The following is a 15,726-nucleotide window of genomic DNA, read 5'->3' on the forward strand; positions in this document are numbered from 1 at the left end:
GGTCTCTCCAACTGCCTTGAATGTCCCACAGGTACTTCAAACCACCATATCTAAAAAGAATTCGTCATCTTTCCACTAAATCCTGTGTTCTTCCCATGCATAACCTTAGGGAGGAGCATCTATAGTTAACCCTAGGCCTCACCCTCATCCAATCAACTCTGCCTCCAAAATATCTGTCAGTTCTCTTCCCTCGTCTACATCCCTACCACATGGCCCCATGCAAATCTGCATCATCTCTCCTGTGGACCACAATAGCCCATCCTAACTGGTCTCACAATACGTAGTCTTTTCCCCTCCCAACTATTTTCATGTGGAGCCACCTTTCCAAAATATAACCCATGTCACTTAACCTACTGAAAACCCTTAAGTGACTCCTCAATACCCCCAGGGTAAAGTCCAAATGCTTTAATTTAGCCAGCAGGATCCCCCATGAGCTGGCCACACACCTCCTCTGAACAGCAGATGTCCAGGTATCGGGAATCTTCCCTGGATCTCCTGTGGCCTGCTGGGCTTCAAGGGCCACACTGATGTAGTGATTCCCTGAGTCTGACTAAATAAAAGTTCATGAACTCTCTTTTTCAGGCTATACAATATCTGGGAAATAGCATCCATTTCCATGGCTTCAACTATACCACAGATATTTATTATACTACCACTGCTTAAAATAGCCATTCTGCTCTACCACCATCCCTCTCTCATGGCTACATTGTGGCTTTTTCCTGTCATTTCTTAGAATGTCTGAAAAACAGGACACGTGAGCTTACCAGAGTTATACTAAGAAATTCAACCCACAGGAAGAAAACCCTCTGTAATATATACATTGGGCATTATGAATGTGCATGTCTTTATCCAGCAGAGTTTGGGGATGCAAGCAACAGAAATGGACTCTAGAAACAGAAAATAGTTTATTCAAAGGATATCAGAATTATTCAGAAGGCTGGAAAAGCAGGAAGAAAAGGACTAGGGGAAAAAATAAGTTAGGCAGCAGCCAAAACAACACCAAATCATGCTACAGAACTAGCCTGGAGAAGGTACTGTTGCCACTGCCACTGTACAACAGACTTAAGAGCTGATGCCACCAATATCACTGACACAGGGCACTGCACACTTCACACTTATTGTGGTCACCACCAAAGCCACCAGAAAGAATTCTCCCCAGACCCTGTGTGATCACTATGAAAAGGGTACATCCACCTTGTTGCCCAAGACTTCTGAGGGCCATGGCCTGAAGCTCATCCTTGAGCTCTTACTCTACCTCCCCCTCTTCCTCGCACTCACATCCAGTCAGAGACTGGTCCCTGCTAACTCTGTTGTTGTTAGCTGCCATGAGGTCCACCCCGACTCATGGCAACCCCATGCACAATGGGAGTGAATAGTTGTGATCCATAAGGTTTTCACTGGTTGATTTTCGTAAGTAGATCTCTAGGGCTTTCTTCTAGCCTTAGTCTGGAAGCTCCCCTGAAACCTGCTCAGCATCATAGCAACATGTAAGCATCCACTGACAGCCAAGTGGTAGCTGTACATGAGGCACATTGCTTGGGAATCAAACCCAGGTCTCCCTCAGGGAAAGCAAGAACCCTACCACTGAGCCACTACTGCCCCCTGGTAATTCTACTTTCCTACATTTCCAAGATTTATTAAATCTGTCCCTCCCTTCCTGCCTGGCCTTAGTTCAAGCCCTCATTGCCTCTTGCCTAGAATATTCCAACAGACTTTCTCTGCGCTGCCCCCAGGGCTATATGGCTAAAACAGAAAAGTGACTTCTGCTTCCAGCTATGGTAGACTAGCTTGTAGCACACCAAACCTCTTGCCAATAATAACTAGAAAACTCAATAGAATATATTATTAAACACAACCATTTAAAGCTACTGGAGAGCTACCAAGGCAGCAAAGATGGGAAGGGCCAAGATCCTGGTGATAGGCAAGTACAAAGAGGTGAGCCTGGCATTTGGCTCCTCTGGAGGCATTTACCCTTTCATAAACAGCAGTCTAGAGTTTGAGAAGCTGAACAGAGCATTCAACAGTCTCACTGGGCTACAGAACAAAAATTGGAGTGCAGGGCCTATCAAGTCAATGTGGCCCCGAGCCTAACTGCCAGTCAGAAATGAGCTTCCTCTCTGAAGGAAGGTAACAACATGCAGAGCCTCGAATAATTCCTATACCAACAACACTGTCCACTTTCTGCAGTGGTGAAAACGTTCTATGATTTGCACTGACCAGCACAGTAGTCACCAGCCACGTGTGGCTAGTGAGCACTCAAAATGTGGCTAGTGCGACTGAGGAACGGAATTTTTTATTTTATTTAACCTTAATTTTAATTCAAATAGCTACTGTGGCTAGCAGTAATTGTATTGGACAGTGTAGCTCTATACAATGTCTGGCTTTATGAGGCACATCAGGAGGCAAGATTGAATGACTGAAATCTAAGAGAAAGAAAATAGGAATAGACCCAAAGGAGACGCAGATGTTGGGATTATCAGAACAAGGTCTTCAAATCGAAGAGGTTTGATTATAGTTAAGATTAGGATTGGCTGAAGAGTATAAAAACTCAAACAGCAATTTAAACAACATAAAAATGTATTTACCTCTCACATTAAAAAGAAAGAAAGAAAGAAAATAGCATTAAATGTTGGTAGTTCCTTCTCTGCCATTGTTAGTTCTGGCTTCCATCCTCAAGGTGACTTTGTAGTCCAAAAGGGCTGCTGGCACTCCAACCACCATGTCCAAGTTGTAAACCAAAGGAAGAGGAAATGCAAAAGGGCAAAAAGAATCTCTGCTTATCTCCCTTTCATTTAAGCAGACTTTCTGGAAGTTCCACGCAACAGTTCTACTTATATCTCGTTGGCCAAAACGTACTCATATGGCTACTTACTAGCCACACAGGAAGCTGAAAAACTTAGTCTTTTGTTCTGGAAATTAATATAAAAAAAAATAATAATTTTTTAATTTTTTAATATTAATTTCCAGAACAAAAGACTAAATTTCTCAGCTTCCCGTGTGGCTAGTAAGTTGGAAGGGGAAACTGAATATTGGGGTAGGTAACTAGCCATCCCTGCTATACTTTCTTATTTAAAGATCTTCAACAACTCCTGACAGGCACGTAAGAACCTTCCCAGGTGGGCCTCTACCTCTCTTTCCAGCCTATCTCCTGTCTCTCTCCCTTGATACTCTATACTAATCCACTTCTACTTGTTCACCACTTTCGAAACACCCATATTCAAGCCTCCATGGCCTTTATTCCTGCTCCTTCTTTACCTGGTATGCCCTTTCTCTGACAAGTCTGGCTGATTTTCAAAGCTTAATTTAAAGGTGACCTCTTCTGTGTTAGCTTTCATGACCAAAATCTCTCTTCTGGTTTCTGTAGCATTTTGCACATACTGGTATTCTTGAATTTGTGTGAAATTGTAATTATTGGTTTCCATGTTATCTTACTTTTCTATGGACTTCCCCAAATCAGAAACACATCTTACTCTTGACCTTTACTCCCCTGGAAACGCTGGTGGTTTAGTGGCTAAGAGCTACAGCTGCTATCCAAAAAGACCGGCAGTTCGAATCTAACAGGCAGTCCCTGGAAACCCTATGGGGCAGTTCTACTCTGTCCTGTAGGGTCACTAAAGGCTAGAATCGATGGCAATGGGTTTGGTTTTTGTTTTAATTTGCCTAGAGTTTATTAGTGTTTGGCACATGGTAGGTGTTCTGTCAAGGTTTGTTGACTGGATAAGTAAGAAAGTAAAGGGTAAATTTAGTCAGTTAGTAAATCTCAAATGCTTTTCTTCTTTCATTTATATTACTCTAACTCTAGACAACACAGCCTTTTACACAAAATGTAGGTGATTTTGAAAATTCTTCTTGCGACGCCAGAATTTTATTATATTGCACACTGCATGAAATAAATATGCTGAGCTGGAGAAATTTTTGTTATTTTTATAGATATTATTTGATACGAGGGTATAAAACCAACTTCAGGGTAACACAATTGTAGTTGGCAGTAACAAGGAACAAAATTTAATTCAGCAGGAAAATCGAGCATCACTTTTGTTCTCAGCAGCTTGAAAGATTCTGTATGAAACCCCCACCACTTTTCCTTCTGTTTAGGAGGCTAGTCGTCCAAATTCAGGGTGCCAGCTCTAGGGAAAGTTTGTATCTCTGTGTCAGTTCTGGGGGAATGCCCTTGTCATCAATCTTCTCCTGGTCTAGGAGCTTTTCAGCGCAGGAACCTCAGGGCCAAAGGACATGCTCTGCTGCCAGCACTGCTTCCTTGGTGGTATGAGGTTCCCCTCTCTCCTTGATTCTCTCTTTTATATCTCAGAAGAGATTGACTCAAGATACAAGCCTCATTAACATACCTGCCTCCCATCTTGCCTCATTAACATCATAGAGGTAGAATTTACAACACATAGGAAAATCACATCAGATCACAAAATGGTGAACAATCACACAATACTGGGAATCACGGCCTAGCCAAGTTGACACACATTTTAGGGGGACACATTTTAGCCCACAACAGCCATGGTTCCTAGTATTGTGTGATTGTCCACCACTTTGTGATTTGATGTGATTATCCTACGTATTGTAAATTCTAACCTCTATGATGTTAGTGAGGCAGGATTAGTGGCAGTTATGTTAATGAGGCACAACTCCATCTATAGGATTAAGTGATATCTTGAGTCAATCTCGTTTGAGATATAAAAAGAGAATCAAACAGAGAGAAGAGGGACCTCGTGCTATCAAGAAAGAAGCACCAGGAGCAGAGCGTGTGCTTTGGACTCGGGGTCCCTGTGCTGAGAAACTCCTAGACCAGGGGAAGATTGATGACAAGGACCTTTCCCCAGAACCAACAGAGAGGGAAATCCTTTCCTTGGAGCTGATGCTCCGAATTCTGACTTCTAGCCTCCTAGACTGTGAGAGAATAAATTTGTTTGTTAAAGCCACCCACTTGTGGTATTTCTGTTAGAGCAGCACCAGATAACTAAGACAGCTTCCCACAGACACACTGAAAAAAGAGTTTACAGTTACTGCATCCTGGGAGCTTGAGACTCCTGGCAAGATAGAACATGAAATCCCAGAACAATCAGGTGACAGTATGTATCATAATAAATGGTATGTTTTACTATAAATATTTAGAGAAGGAAGGGATAGATATAGGCAGCAGCAGTAAGAAAAGACTTTTTGAGGCAGTAAAACCTGTCCTTAAAGACAACCCACGGCAAGGCCATGATAATCAAAGCATGAAATACAGACCATAGGTGGGAGAAGAAATGATTTTAGGTAAATACAGACACAACATGGAATACCAGTAAATCACATGACAAGATTTTGCCTTTTTCAATTTCCTTTGGCTTCTTTATTTCACAATGAGAGAAAGTCTCCAATGAGCTAGTATGACTTTAACAGATAGCAATACTCCTTTTAATAAACACAGTGCAAGTTTCAGGTCTAGGGTCTTGGCAGGCAACAATATTTAGCTAAAATTTAATGACACTTTTGTTTTTCGTTGTGTTCATTGGCATAGTTTTCTCCTATTTATAGCAAGTGTTTCCATTACATAGTTTCACTTTTAAAATCAATGAATGTAAATATAAAAAACCAATTTAAAATAAACTAATAATAAGGCATGCCAGAGGCTCAAAGAAACCTGGTTTGCATAGTGGTTAAGTTTTACAGCTGTTAACCAAAAGGTCGGCAGTTCGAATCCACCAGGCGCTCCTTGGAAACTGTATGGGGCAGTTCTACTCTGTCCTGTAGGGTCACTATGAGTTGTAATTGACTCGATGGCAACGGGTTTGGAGGCTCGAAGATGGAGGCCACCATTTTCCCTCACCTACCTGGTGGTCCTCCCACAAGTGGCCTGCAGTCCTTGCATTTAGTCTTCCCATAGTTAACAATCAATCTCTTTAGTGTATGATTTTTGTACCTGGTGCCTACATAGATCTTAAAAGTCACTTTCCTCACAACTTATACATCTCTCCCTTTCCGTTAAATAAATGACTGTATCGATGATGGAGAGCTTCATTTGTTTTAAAAAGTAAGCTGTAAGTTACTTTTCTCTTGAATATCTCTTGCGTCCTTTTCTCTTGCTTCTATTAACATCTTGAAGGCTAGAGTCAATGCAGAGAAAGCTCATCTGTCTTCCTTTACTGGTGTCATTGCTATTGGAGACTTGGTAAAGAGCCCTTTGGGACCCAAGGGCATGGATAAGATTCTTTTAAGCAGCAGATGAGATGCTTCCCTTATGGCAACCAATGATGGTGCAAGTATTCTAAAAAAAAACATTGGTACTGACAATTCAGCAAGCAGTTAAAGTTTTAGTTGATATGTCAGGGGTTCAAGATGATGAAGTTGGTGATGGCATTACCTCTGTAACTGTTTTAGCAGCAGAACTATTAAGGGAAGCAGAAACTTTAATTGCAAAAAAGATTCATCCACAGACCATCATTGTGGTTGGAGAGAAGCCACAAAGGCAGCAAGAGAGGCTCTGTTGAATTCCACAGTTGATCATGGTTCTGGAGAAATTAAATTCCATCAAGATTTAATGAATACTGCAGAAACAACATTATTCTCAAAACTGCTTACTCATCACAAAGCTGACTTTACTAAGTTAGCTGTAGAAGCTGCTCTCAGACTGAAAGGCTCTGGTAATCTGGAGGCAATTCGTGCTAGGAAGACTTCTGGCAGATTCCCATTTAGATGAAGGCTTTCTGTTGGATAAAAAATTTGGAGGAAATCAACCAAAGCGAATTGAAAATGCTAACATTCTTATTGCAAATACTGGGATGGATATGAACAAAATAAAGATATTTGGTTCCAGGGTAAGCGTTGACTCTACAGCAAAGTTTGCAGAAATACATCATGCAGAAAAAGAAGAAAATGAAGGGGAAAGTTGAACATGCTCTTAAGCATGGAATCAATTGCTTTATTAACAGGTAATTCATTTACAATTACCTTGAACATCTCTTTGGTGCTGCTGGTGTCATGGTTATTGAGCACACAGATTTTGGAACACCTAGCACTTGTCACAGGTGATGAAACTGCTTCTATTTTTGATCACCCAGGCTTGGTGAAGCCTGGAATTGCAAACTTATTAAGGAAGTCATGACTGGAAAAGACATTCATTCACCTTTTCGGGATAGCACTTGGTCAAGCTTGCATCATCGTTCTTAGTGGTGCCATTCAACAAATCTTGGATGAAGCAGAAAGATTTCTGCATGATGCTCTTTGTGTTGTTGCCCAAACTGTAAAGGATTCTAGAACAATTTATGGCAGAAGCTTGTCATGGATTGAACTGTGTCCCCCAAAAATATATGTATCAATTTGGTTACGTCATGACTCCCAGTATTGTATGATTGTCCACCATTTTGTCATCTGATGTGATTTTCCTATATTTTGTAAATCCTATCTCTATGAAGTTGATGAGATGGGAGTTATGTTAATGGGGCAGGACTCAATCTACAAGATTGGACTGAGTCTTGAGCCAATCTCTTTTGGTATATAAAAAAGAAAAGCAAGCAGAGGGACATAGGAACCTTGTATCACCAAGAAAGCAGTGCTGGGAGCAGAGCATGTCGTTTGGACCTGAGGTTCCCGCACAGAGAAACTCCTAGACCAAGGGAAGATTGATGACAAAGACTTTCCTCCAGAACCTACAGAGAGAGAAAGCCTTGCCTTAGAACTAAAAAAAAAAAAAAAGAACTGGTGCTCTGAATTTGGGCTTCTAACCTCCCAGACTGTGAGAGAATAAATTTATCTTTGTTAAAGCCATCCACTTGTGGTACTTCTGTTATAGCAGCACTAGATAACTAAGATGGAATTTGGTACCAGGAGTGGGTGCTGCTCTAACAGATACCTGTAAGATGGAAGTGGTTGCCTTGAAGATACTGTTGGTGGAATTATGGACATCAGACAATTCTGGTGAGGACTCAGAGGGAAGTGAGGAGAGAATCGGCAGTGACAGAGAAATGGCAGCAGCAGAGAACTGGCAGCAGCAGAACCAGGAGACCAGCTCAAGACAGCACTGGAGCCAACCCACAGAGCAAGCGAGAGAGCTGAGTGTCTTTGGCAGGAGGGTTCCTGGCAGAGTGGGATACCTCCAGGCACTTACTTATCAGTGGAGCTACTGAGCTTTGGAACACTTATCCCAGCAGGGCAGATGGGGGTGGTGAGTCCCGAAGGGCTGAGAGGCCAAGAAACCAGGAAGCAGAAGCTGAAGAGACAAGGAACACAGGAAGCCAAGCTACCTCAGTCTCAAAGGGTATGGCCACGACCTCTGGGGTCTCAAAGAGTGAAGCCATGGCCTTTGGAGTTTCCAAAGGTGGAGTCGCCACTCATATGGACTAGGAGTACTAGATGACTAAGATAAGGCTGTTCTGAGATGTGGATGGCTCATGCTGTTACACAGCTTGCCAATAGAATCTGTTGCAATGAAGTCTTATTCTAAAGCACTGAGAATGTTGCCAACCATCATAGCTGACAATGCAGGCTACAACAGTGCAGCTCTGGTGGCACAGCTCCGAGCTGCCCACAGCGAAGGCAATATAACAGCTAGACTGGATATGAAAGAAGGCACCACTGAAGATATGACAATATAAGGTATAACAGAAAGATTCCAAGTTAAGTGACAAGGTCTCCTGAGTGTAGCTGAAGCAGCAAAGGTGATTTTATGTGTGGATGTTATCAAAACAGCATCAACAAAACTTGTCCCTCCCTGATCACCATCCCTGTTAATAAGCATTCCCATAGGCTGTTTATGGAAGCCCTGCTGGTGTAGGTGTTAAGAGCTACGGCTGCTAACCAAAAAGGTCAGCCGTCTGAATCCACCAGGCTCTCCTTGGAAACTCTATGGGGCAGTTCTACTCTGTCCTGTAGCATCACTGTGAGTTGGAATCTACTTGACAGCAATAGGTATTTTTTGGTTTATGCTGTTGAGTTCTAGACCAGTTCATACTGAAGTTGTGTTTGAAAGAGTTCAACCTCTTAAAGAAGACTGTGGAACTGAAGTTTATCTCTGGCTGTCATGTCTTTAAGTTTGGACATTTAGCTGAACTTCTATTTTAACACAGGTCTAATTTATTTGCCATTTCATCTTCCATAACATTTAGTTGATTCAAAAGTTTGTTTCTTATACTGTACATTAAAATTAAAATCTGAATAATTAAAAAAATAAATAATAGTACATGTGGTATAAAAACAAAACCTAACTCATTGCCATCGAATTTATAGAGACCCTGTAGGACAGAGCAGAACTGCCCCATACGGTTTCCAAAGCTATAATCTTTACGGAAGCAGATTGCCACATCTTTCTCCCACCCGCAGAGCAGCTGGTGGGTTTGAACTGCCAACCTTTTGGTTAACAGCCAAACACATAACCCCTGTGCCACCATTGGAATAGGGATATGAAAAAAATGGTAGAAGTGGCACTTAAAGGACTGATGTTCAGTGACAATTGGTATGGAAGACAGGGTTTCCCACCATGATGACTGCTATGCAGGCAGAGAGCATACAGTGCAGAGGGCAGAATCCAGACAGGAATGGAGGATCTAGCAGCAAAGACTGAAAGCTCTTAGAAGGCTGAAAAGTGGAGGACTACGCCCACGAGGCTAACCCTTCTCCCTGTGGGCAGAGGAGATCCTGGCAAGTCTCCTCTTCAAATTCTTGTGCCTCCCAACATGTCCCATTGCCGTTTCCTGATGCACACTCCTCATTCCTCTTGCCTGTGATCATGGTGTGCCCTGACCTGTGGGGACAGGGCTGGATAGGAAGAGGGCAGAGTCTAAGGAGAGGCACAGCTGGAAAAAAGAGAGAGAAGAGAATGAGGCAAAGGCTGGAGATCAGGGCTTTTCAATACTTACACCCAGAACAAGAGCGGCTATGACAAATCCAAGTCACAGTCCTTCCCGCCCAGGATCCTATCTCCATCACCCCATGAAGGGACATGATGTAGGGGAGCATGGGACTGTGTCAGTCTGGCCTGGTGCCTCCACAGGGCCCAGCCTGGAGAAGCCAGTCCAGGTTGGTTCCTACGTCTTCACTCAGAAGCATGGGCCTCTATCTTCACCTTTTATTTCCTGCCCTCATGTATGCCTTCCAATTTCATTCAATTCCCCTTTTCCTTTTTCTTCTGCTCTGAGGACAGGGAATCTAAAGCAGCCCCAATGTCTCACAGACTAGGAAAGCACTCAAGATCAAGAGAAAAGTTGGGGGCGAGGGGAGGATGTATGCAGAAGAGGCAATGGAAGTGACATTTCTGAGCCCTGTTACTTTTGTGGCTGATCTGACCCAAGGCGCCAAGTGAAGCATCGCAGGTGGAGGCCCCACTTCTCAGCATCTGAAGCCATCAGTCTAGACCTTGCTGGCAGCACTGACTTCCCTTGAAAAACATTTTTAAAAGAAAAGGTCAGAACCATTTGTTTCTCTGTGTGGATGAATTCACAAAGCCCCGGCTGCTGGTCTCTGCAAGACTCTTAGCATGAGCTCAGAGAGCTATACCGAACCACCCAGAAGAAGCTCTCTGGGCAAAAGTAAGACTCCCCAGGGCAAGTCCCCTCCAATCTGAATCCATCTCTCAGTAGAGCAGTGCCCTGAGTCATCTGCATCCAGACACACAACAGAGCAACTTATAAGAGCATGGGGTTTAGAGGTGGATTGTCAGGGTTTGATTCCTGGCCTTTCCACTTATTTTCTGTGTAACCTCGGGCTTATTACTTAACCTCTCTGAAACTTTCTTATTTGAAAAGCAGGTGTAACGAATAATAATGTGCTCTATCTCATAGGGTTCTTATGAAGATTGAGATGATAAAAGCAGAACACTTAATAGGGTGTCTGACACGTAACAAATGCTCGGTAAAAACCGGTCATAATGACAACTATTGATTATATAGTTTTGAAACCCAATTGGTTCAGTTATTGCTGTGAAACAAACACTCCAAAACTTTGTTTTAAACAACGGTTTATTATCATCACCCATGGTTCTGAGAGCTGATTAGGTTCAGCTGGGCAGTTCCTACCAGTTATAGTCAGATGGCAGTTGAAGCCAGAGTCATCTGAAGACTTGACAGGGAGGGAGCATCCAAAATGGCTTCTTCTGTCTCATGTTTGGTATCTCAGCTGGGATGGCTTGAACAGCCGGGGGCTGCCTGAGCATCTCTCTATGTGGCTTCTTCATGTAGCTAGCGTGGGCTTCCTCACAGCATGGCAGTCTCAGAGCAGCCAGACTTCTACATGGCAGCTGGCTTCTTCCAGAGTAAGAGTTCTAAGAGACCAAAGCAAGAAGCTGTAAGACTTCTTACGACCTCGTTTTAGAAGTCACACCAGCATTGCTTCTACCCCATTCAATTGGTAACACACGGCCAGTCCAGACTCACTGTGGGGGGCAACTACATAAGAGCATGAATACTGCAAGGTGTAGTTCATTGGGGCCATCTTGGAGACTAGCTACCACATCAACTATCAGCTTCTTCCAACACAGTATTGAATGGAGCTCTGGATTTTAAGTTGGAGAATTGGGTTCAAGACTTTAGCTAATTTACTACCACCCTCAAGGCCTCATTTGCTTATCTGTAAAATGGAGGTGATGATACACACCTCAGAGGGTTGTGGTGGAGAATAAATGTCACCGTGTACAGAAGCTCCCAGCACAGTGCCTGGCACACTGGGAATACACAAAATTTCCCTCCCTTTTCAGAACAGGGAGGGCTCTCACCACCAACAAACATTCTTTTTCTTCCTCCTTGGAGGGGCCAACCTGAGACCAGGCTGCCATCCCTCTATTGTTTCTTTGTCCTGCCTGTGTGTGCCAGGAAGTTTAGCTTGTCACCTGCCGGGTTCACTGTAGGCACTGAATAAATAATGTATTATTCAAAAGAAGGGTTCTCAACTCATGCTGATATGCCAGAATCCTTCTGATGGAAGTTCTGCTAAATCCGAAGTGAGTTATTCAAAAACTAAAAAAAAAGGTTTAGCCACCTGATCTAAGAAATCCCAGAAATGCTTTCATTTGCTCTTGACCTCTATTCTTTAAAGCCGCCAGGAACCAGAGCACATACTCATTTGGGATTTAACATTAATTACCAAGCAATGGGAGAGAACTCACGGTAATAGTGAGTAATGTTGCACTCAGGGCACCAGAGAAAGACACTTAGCCTCTCAGTGGCTCACTCTGTCCCTCTGTGTGGCTCTGGGCCTGTCTGGGGTCAGAGAAATCAACAGACACCCTGCCTGGACTGGATCATCTTGGGTGGCAAGGAGACTGAGGTAGACAATCACATCTGTACGTGCTTCATCTGAGCTCTCTTAACTCCTAGCAAAGTCTTGGCCAAGACCAGAAAGCATCAAACAGGCCTGCTGTTCTTGAGAACAGGTGGCATTTGGCTCTCTGGACAGGGAGGGACAGTCATATATATGGACAGATGGGATACTGGTAATGATTGTGAAAGCTTGGGAAGGAAAGCCTCTTTGGGGAAAAAAGACCCAGTGCCGTCCTCTTTGGGGAGGTGCCCATAATCCTTTGCCATCTTCCTTCAGGAATGTGGCTTATTGGAAAGAGCACTGGGTGGGACTCAGCTCTGACCCTGCAGTTACCTGGCTGTGATCTCTCCCTCCAGTGTGGTCAGCTTCTCGTACATGCTGGTGGAATCCCAAATCTCACGTTCACTCCTGGAGTCTGAGCTTTCGGCCCACACATCTACATTGCCTACTGAACAGCCTCCTCCAGACATACCCTGAGTACCTCCTTTAATGTGTCCAAAGCTCATTAACCATCTCTCTCAAGCTCCCTCCTCCTCCACATTCCTGGTCCTGGTTAATTACACCCATCCACCCAGCAGCTACACTGGAACCTTCCCCCAATTCACACAGGTAGCCCGTCACCACACCCATCAACTCTCTCTCTCAGAATTGTCTTAGAATACGATGTTTAGCCTTCACTCCCCACCTACCTACCCTGTGACTTCCTGAATCCAGGCTCCCACCATATCTTACCTGGAATTTAGGAGGAGCTTCCTATGGAGGCTTCCTGACCCCAGTTCTCACCCCCCATCCATCCTGGCCTCATCCAGCTCCAGGCTCGTTCTTTTCCAGGGACCTAGGTTCAGAAAGGGGAGGAAAACACCAAGGGAACAGTTGATTCTCTTTCCTGGGGCACATCATTTCACTACTCTGGGTCTTTTGTGGAAACCCTAGTGGCATGGTAGTTAAGTGCTATGGCTGCTAACCCAAAGGTCAGCAGTTCGAATCCACCAGGCGCTCCTTAGAAACTTTATAGGGCAGTTCAAGGACATTATGAGTTGGAATCAAATCAACAGCAATGGGTCTTGGGTCTTTTGTGCCTTCATTTGCAAAGTGAAGGAACTGGATAAAATGAATTCTTCTAGAAACCCCTTCCTGCTCCAAGATTCTGGGATCCTTTTGCGGAGGCGATTACAAAGCTAGGAACCTTATCTGACCACAAGCCTCAGGCAGCCTCATCATATCCGAGGGAGGAAACCACAAACTCCTCCTCCGTGCAAATTTTCTCAGTGTCATCGATCTCCATCCAACCAGGCTCAGCAGAAGGCAATCCATGTGGAAAGAAAGGATGTGCTGGAAATAAAGGGCTGGAAGAATTCCAGACAGGGCCGTGAAAAGCCGGGAGTCTCTGCACACACCTGAGAGTCACTGTCCTCAACATGGAAGGTGATAGCAGGGCTGGATGATCCAATAAGCAAGGTATGCATAGGCCCAATTGTTCCTTCACACCAATTTGCCATGCACAATTTCGCCTGGCCCCCACCACAACAAAGACGTGGTGAAACCCATGTGAAATTGCTCATCACTGATTAGCAAGTAAATGCAATTAATCCCCTGCGTACCTTGATCAATGCAGACCAGCGCATATTCTGTTTACTGGTTAATCTGCTGCTGCCGTGAGAGAGTGGAGTCAACAGCCACACTGATAGGAGAGAGCCCTGGATAGTCAGGAGCCCCGGGCTGTAGGGTTGGCCATGTTCAATGGCCTGGGGCAAGTGACTGCCCCTCTCTGGGCCTGCTTTCCCCGTCTCCAGCAGCGAGTGATTTGAAGTCACTGATTTCTAGGCTGACACTAAGTCGTGTAGAGGGCGGCAAGCCTTACTGGCTCTGGGCTGTGTTCCGGACCCATAGGCAACAAAGAATGCTCTGGTTTCTCCCAGGCCCTCAGTCTGAATCCAGAAGATTTTACAAAGAAGAAGATGGAAGAAAGGAGCCATCCCTGCCACCTTCAGAAGAAGGACCTGGCTTAGAGTGCTGGGAGTATCTCAGGCCTATGAAAGTTACCAGAAGATCCCGAGCCCACCCATGCCTCCCAAACAACCCCTGGGTTGCTCCTGAAAAGCTCTGTGAGATGGCACAAAAGCTCTCTGGGATCCAGGGCTCTCTGTTACTCAAGCAGCTTCCTTCCCCCAGGTAAGTGCTGTAGGTAAGCTTCAGAGGAGTCCTGGGGTGAGGACCGGCAGGAAGAGGAGAGCCAGCACCATAGAGCACCTACATTGATAATAATTAACACTGACTTGGTAAGGCATGGAGCCCTGGTGGTGAAGTGGTGAAGAGCTTGGCAGCTAATCAAAAGGCTGGCAGTTCGAATCCACCAGCCGCTCCTTGGAAACGCCATTGGGCAGTTCTACTCTGTCCTATAGGGTCGCTATGAGTCAGAATCAACTTGATGGCAATGGGTTTTGGGTTTGGTTACATCAGGCATTGTCTACACGCTTTCACACATCATGTGATTTAATTAGTCAAACCGTAGGATTTAGGTACTATTATCATCCACATTTTACAGATGAGGAAGCTGAGACACTGAGAGGTTAAGTAGTTCTCCTAAGGTTGCACAGCAACCGAGGGAAGGAGTTGACACTGTGCTATTCAGCCTGTTGTGTACCAGGCGCTCTACATGTTGGCTCACGTGCTGGGGACACCCCTGTGTCCTGGGTGGCATCAGCCACATTGTTCAGATGAAGATACAAGACCCAGAAAGGTTACCTAATTTCAGGAGGCCACACAGCTCATGGTGGCAGAGTCAAGCTTCAATGCCAAGTCCTTCAGACCACATCCCAAGCTCTTTCTAGCCAGCCATGTTGTTTCCCACCCATTTTTGCTGCATGGGGAACACAGTTGCTATGGGGCCTTTCAGCTACGCCTGCTATTTACAAGCCTACTGACCCCTCAGGCCACATTTCATTACTATTATTGTCATTAATCACCGTCATCTTGATGATAATTACACCCTTATGTTTACATAATACTTTCGCATACTTGTCTCATTTGATCCTCATGGTAAGCTGGGCCAACTCATAACACCCTCCATTAAATGGGGGCTGATTAAGGCCAAGGATGAAGGATGGAAACTAACATTTACAAAGCACCTCCCTGGGTGGCACAAACAGTTGAGTGCTGGGCTACTAACTGAAAGGTTGGTGGCTCCAACCCACCCAGAAATGCCTCAGAAGAAAGGCCTGATGGCCTGCTTCTGAAATAGCAAGGCATGGAAACCCTATGGAGCAGACCTACTCCAACGCACGTGAGGGCGCCAGGAGTCGAAATGGACTGGTCATCAACTGTTTTATTTTATTTTCCCTGTAAGTCAGGGGCTGTGCTTGGGGCTATAGCATGCCTCATTTAATTGGAATCTCACCACAGTCCTGTGAGAGGACATTTGTTTTTGCTGTTAGTTGCCAGTCTTTTCCAACTCATGGCGATCCCATTACTATCACCATTTTACAG

The 15,726-nt window shown here is 44.5% G+C and overlaps 1 pseudogene; it reads left to right on the top strand.

The window, feature by feature from the left end:
• The first annotated feature begins 6,064 nt into the window (after positions 1-6,064).
• On the top strand, positions 6,065-8,721 carry LOC100670053 (T-complex protein 1 subunit beta-like; annotated as a pseudogene).
• Positions 8,722-15,726: the final 7,005 nt, after the last annotated feature.

This window comes from Loxodonta africana, chromosome 1, assembly GCF_030014295.1.
Source record: "Loxodonta africana isolate mLoxAfr1 chromosome 1, mLoxAfr1.hap2, whole genome shotgun sequence".
NCBI lineage: Eukaryota > Metazoa > Chordata > Mammalia > Proboscidea > Elephantidae > Loxodonta > Loxodonta africana.